This window comes from Triplophysa rosa, linkage group LG8 (genome assembly GCF_024868665.1).
Source record: "Triplophysa rosa linkage group LG8, Trosa_1v2, whole genome shotgun sequence".
Classification (NCBI taxonomy): Eukaryota; Metazoa; Chordata; class Actinopteri; order Cypriniformes; family Nemacheilidae; genus Triplophysa; species Triplophysa rosa.
The window spans coordinates 26,844,566-26,850,413 of NC_079897.1; the positions used below are offsets into that span (position 1 = coordinate 26,844,566).

At 44.4% G+C, this 5,848-nt stretch overlaps 1 long non-coding RNA gene across 1 annotated transcript in view; it reads left to right on the top strand.

The window, feature by feature from the left end:
- The first annotated feature begins 3,823 nt into the window (after positions 1–3,823).
- The window catches only part of LOC130558172 (uncharacterized), a 6,925-nt gene continuing 4,900 nt past the window's right edge, over positions 3,824–5,848 (top strand). Inside the window, exon 1 of the long non-coding RNA XR_008963399.1 lies at positions 3,824–5,022. This is a non-coding gene — a long non-coding RNA (uncharacterized LOC130558172). The remainder of the gene's footprint in view (positions 5,023–5,848) is intronic.

A 5,848-nucleotide genomic window follows, 5' to 3' on the forward strand; every position in this document is an offset into this window, starting at 1 on the left:
CTATGGCTTGGGCCATGGCGTGCTCTCTCACACACACTCTCTCTCTTCTCTCTCTCTCTCTCTCTCTCTCTCTCTCTCTCTAATGTTTACAATCCCGACAGAATCTTTCTCACTGGTTCAGTGACTCTCAAACACAAATGTGTTGTTTTTAAATGTGAGTTTGTGCATGTGTTATGTGGGTCTGCACCTGCTGTGGATTAGTTACTATAGTAAAAGATACACACACACACACATGCACAAACACACAGTGCTGCTATAGACCATTTAATCTGAACAAAATAAACAAACGTTACTTTGCATGCGCACTTTTGTGACCCCAAACTGAACTTCCGGTACACATTCACAAACAATCGAGTGCCTGTAGATTATTTCTGATAACATTTACATTACATTTACATTTAGTCATTTAGCAGATTATTTTATCCCAAGTGACTTACAGAGAGTTCAGGGAGCAATAAGTGATATGTCATACAGGAGCAATAATACAATAGGTGCTAATACAAAGTTTACTAGTTTCAACAAAAGCCAGACCAATACCTGTTGAGAGAGAGAGGGTTAGTGTTTTTTTCTCATCTGTCTGTCAAGTGTTCACAGAAGAGATGGGTTTAAGTAGTTTTTTGAATGTTGTGAGAGATGTGGTTGACCGGACTGAGTTAGGAAGAATGTTCCAGCAGGAAGGAGTTGTGAATGAGAATGAGCAGGAAAGCCATTAACTGCCCTTATGAGAAGGCAGTACAAGACGCCGCTGGTTTGCTGAACGCAGGGATCTTGATGGGGTGTAGGATTGTAGGAGGGTGTGAAAGTATGACAAGTAGGCAAGTATTAGTGACTTGATTCTGATACGGGCTTCAACCGGTAGCCAGTGGAGAGAGATGAAAAGGGCCGTCACATAAGACCTTTTGGGCTGTTGGAAGACGAGGCGTGCTGCTGCGTTCTGATTGCAGGAAGACCAGCAAGGAGAGCATTGCAGTAGTCCAACCTTGAGATTACCAGGGCCTGGACAAGGAGTTGTGCCGCATGCTCAGTGAGATAGGGTCTAACCTTTCTCATGTAGAATAAGGCATATCGGCATGACCGCGTTGTCTTTGCAACGTGATCATTGAAGGACAGCTGTTCATCAAATATGACTCTGAGGTTCCTGGCTGTTTTGGAAGGAGTGATTGTGGTATTGCCAAGTTGGATGGTGAGATCGTGTTGCACTGTGGGGTGTGCCGGAAACACGAGTAGTTCTGTCTTGGCAGGGTTCAGCTGGAGGTGATGCTCTTTCATCCAAGCTGAGATGTCTTCTAAGCAGGCTGTAATGAGAGCTGCTGCAGTGGTATCGTCTGGGTGAAATGAGATGTAGATCTGGGTGTCGTCAGCATAACAGTGATAGGAGAAGCCGTGTGCCCGTTTGATGGGTCCCAAGGATGTCGTGTAGATGAAAAAAGCAGCGGTCCAAGCACCGATCCCTGAGGGACCCCAGTGATCATGTGGTGAGCAGTGGACAGCGATCCCCTCCATGACACCCTGAAGGATCTGCTGGAGAGGTAGGATTTGAACCAGCGGAGAGGAGCGCCTGAGATTCCTAGAGATGACAGGGTTGCTAGCAGTATCTGGTGATTGACAGTGTCAAACGCTGCAGATAGGTCTAGCATAATCAGGACCGAGGATTTAGATTCCACCTTGGCTAGCCACAGTGCTTCTGTGACTGATAGCATTGCAGTCTCAGTGGAGTGGTTTGTTTTGAAGCCAGACTGCTTGTCATCCAGTAGTTTGTTCTGGGATAGGTTGAAAGACACCTGGTTGAAAACTGCCCTTTCAAGTGTTTTTGAGGTAAATGGGAGGAGAGAGACAGGTCTGTAACTGTCGGTAGTAGAGGGGTCCAATTAATTTAAATTTAAATTGAATAGTTATATTATTAGACACTAGCCACACACAAACCGGCGCGCACATGTCCGATGAAACGGTCTATATTAAAATGGTTCATAATTTAAGTTGAACAGACCGCTTCAAAACACTCTGTGTGCATCCCAGAAAAAAATATTATTGCTCAAATGTTACTTTTTAACAGCTGCAGGGAACTGATGGAGTTCTTAGTTGTGTCTCAACTTAGTCTCATGTGTCTCCTGGAGAAATACAGATAGAATCAAATGAGAGACTGAAACACATGAAGAGTATGGAGGTGTAAATGAATTGTAGAGGTCAAATGATCTGGATTCTCTTTTTTTGTCATGAGAAATATCTGAGACACACACGAGAGGCTCTCCATTCAATCTCACTCATGTCTAGGAGAAATATTGTACAGTACAGAAATCTCGTGCATTTTAACTCATCTGATCTGGGCTGTTGTTGTTGTTCTCGGGTCTTTGCAGATAGCTGTGGACCTTTAAAAACGCACTTACTGAAAGCCACTCAGTGCTTCTATTTCTGGCATGCGCGTGTGACGCAGCAGCAGTCAAAGCTCCCTTATTTCACTCTTTTATGGCATATTTGGGCAGACATTGTTGTTGTTGTTGTTGTGCAATGAAGTAATCAATACACAAACCCACAAGCTTCATCAGAGAGACGCTGAGATCACACTGAGATGTGTTGTGCTCGGGTCTGCGGGGGTCACGGGGACGGTTGGACCCACGTAAACATGCACATCATGACTAACTGTGGTCATGTGACCAAAGCGGGAGCGGATGACCTCAACGAGCGATCATGTAATTAATACACATCATTAGTGTTTAGCAGCTATAACTGAATATTTCACACATATTGTATTTGAATTTGCCAGGCAATGATTTATGACGCCAAAAATGCCCAAAATGTTTGATTACAATTTACGTATTTGACCAACTACAGTTTTTAATTTTGTTCTGGTTTTATTAGAAACATCCGAGACAAAGTTCAGACTTAAACGAAACTCCATCCAGATGCGAGTGTTTATTCTTCTGTGTTGCCGGTAATGTCAGAACCGAAACCACAACACATCCTGAGCCGATGATGGAGAGTGAGATCCTTCATAGAGATTCCAGTAAAATACATTCAGAAGCAACCAAACGTGCACACGCATTACTGTAACTCCAAATGTGTTGCTTTAACTCCAGAAGAAAGATGCCACAGCTATTTACTGAGAACTAAATCAGCAAACAGACACACACACACACACACACACACACACACGCCACGCACACGCACACGCAACACCGCACACATCCACACGCACACGCGACACGCAGCACGCGCACGCGCACCGCACGCGCAACCGCACACCGCCACCCACCACGCACACGCACCACGCTACAAAAACCACGCACGCACACACACACAACACACACACAACACACACACACACACACACACCCCACGCACCACACACACACGACACCAACACAAACACATGTCCCTGGTGGTTGCGTAGCCTTTCCTAAATGGCTAAATAGTTGTGAGTCACAAAACTGGAAACTGTGTGTCCGTATTTACATTCCAACTATAAAGAGAGGAGAGAAGAGAGGAGAGAGAGAGAACAGAGAAGAAGAGAAGACAGAGAAGAGAGACAGAAGAGAAGAGAGAGGAACGAAGACGAGAGAGCAGACGACCGCCAAAGAGACCACGAGAGGCAGAGAGAGAATGACGAGAGACGGAGAGAGAGAGAGGAGAGAGGCGAGAGAGAAGATGAGAACAGAGGGAGACGACAGAGACCACAGAGAGAGAACTGAGAGAGAAGACAGAGAGACAGAGACAGGACGAGACGAGAGAGGATCCAGAGAGAACCAGAGAGAAGGAGGGAGAGATAGACGATAACCGGAGAGAAGACAGAGAGAGAGAGAGAGAGAGAGAGAGAGAGAGAGAGAGAGTTCTGTGTTCTGGAGTGGTTGCAGCTGGCCTATAGAAACGCTGAATCAATGAAGATCACAGACTTTTTTTTACCAGAAAACTGATTGGAATGAATTCTACGAAGCGAACTGCACAGAAACATATCGGATTATCTGAAAATAACGGTACTGACGCCTCAACCCAAACCCTGAAACTAATCTAAATCTTGCAAAACGTATGAATGAAACTGTATGAATTAGTGTGAAACAGCCACGTCAAGGAATAGTAAAGAATTGTGTGAGATTGTGTTGGAGTTTAACATCATAAGTCACGCTGCAGGACTGCCTTTCAAAAGCAAACATTTCCATCATCAATGCTTTTAAACGACTGTTGATGAACACGTAAATGACAATCAAAGACGACAGATTTTAGTTTTTAGGAGTCTCAAAATTTGTCTCAGACGGCCAAAGTGTGCCGCCAAGATCTGACAAATTCATTGAAATGATCCGCCTCATAAAATAGTCCCTGACTGTTGTTGTGTGTTAGAGAAAGTTGGAGATACAGGACCCTCCCGCCGCTCTATGAAGAATCCCCTCTCTCTCTTTCGGGGGGACGGATCGCCCCTCTGACCACACAAGCGATGCTCTTCCATGACTCACGGATGTGAATCACACGTGCTGCGGTCGAGTCACAAAGACACAGACGCCTCAGTTAACAGTTTGACAGATGGAGACGCGGGTTGAAGCGCTCACACCCGCTGTGTTAAAGTGAGCTTCAAACGAATGAAACCCTCACCTCTCCTCAGCGGTGATTGACAGGTTTATTCACCGAGGAAGGAAGTTCAGGCATGCAGAAGATGTCTAACAGCAGAGGAATTCAACGTGACAGCCCGGGAAAATCATAAACGCTCTCTCTCTTTCCATCTGTCTCGCTCTCGGATCAACTGACCAGCTCGTCTGCACGTTAATTAAAGGGCCAGTTCACCCAAAAAGAAATGATCTGCCTTCTTCACTCACTCTCATGTGTTTGTAAATCTGTGTGCGAGTCTTTCTTCAGTGGAACACAATAGAAGATATTTCGAGAAATGTCTCAGTGGTTTTGCGTTCTTACAATGGAAGTCAATGGGGTTCAGCGTTGTTTGGCTATCGACATTCTTCTAAATGATTGTTTGTTCAGAACCTCGTTCAGGTTTGACATGACACGAGAATGAATAACTGATGAAAGAATCCTCAAATTTGGGTAATTATCTTTTTTTACGCACACACACACACTTCAGTATTGTGATTGTGTGTGTGTGTAAGTGTCAGGTTTATGATTAGAGAATCTATATAAAAACGGCAGTGTGTGTGTGTGTGTGTGGAGTTGTAGGGGGCTTTGTGATGGTCTCGGCCGATCGAGTGGAGCATCTACACCCTACATGGTCAGATTGATCTTATTAGTAATGTTCAAGTGGGTCAGGATGTCTAAATTGGTAACGCTTCTGTTTTTCTGTACTGCAGAAATGGAAATATCGTGTTGTCAAACACACACAACATGCCTTACACTTCCCTTAACAACCTCCTGTGTGGAAACTGTGTGTGTGTGTGAGATGTTTTTCCACGTTGCTCTCCATATGAATCTTAAAAGTCTTTTTTCCTGATGAATATTGGCCAATCAGGGGGCCTGGTGGAGTGATGAGGTCATTTCCTGTGGTTTAGGAGGTGGATTGAGCAACATTGAGATTCATTGACGTATTTGAACTGTGTGACTTCTCAAAAAGTTGAAATGTGTGTAATGTGTGTGTGTGTGTGTGTGTGTGTCGCATTGTGCGCGTGACCTGTGTAGGTCAGTGTGTGTGTGCGTGTTATGTTGTATATGTAAGTTGTGCATGTTTGTGCATATGTGTGAATGTGTGTATATGTTGCATATATGTTATATTAGGTGTGCGTGTGTGTGTGTGTGTGTGTTGGGGGGTAGTTCCTAATTCTACTGATATGTGCTGAAATCTTTCCATGTTATTTGTGTAAGAATTGCTTGATTTCATTGCTGTTATATTATTGTTGTACACACTGTGTGTGACATGAAT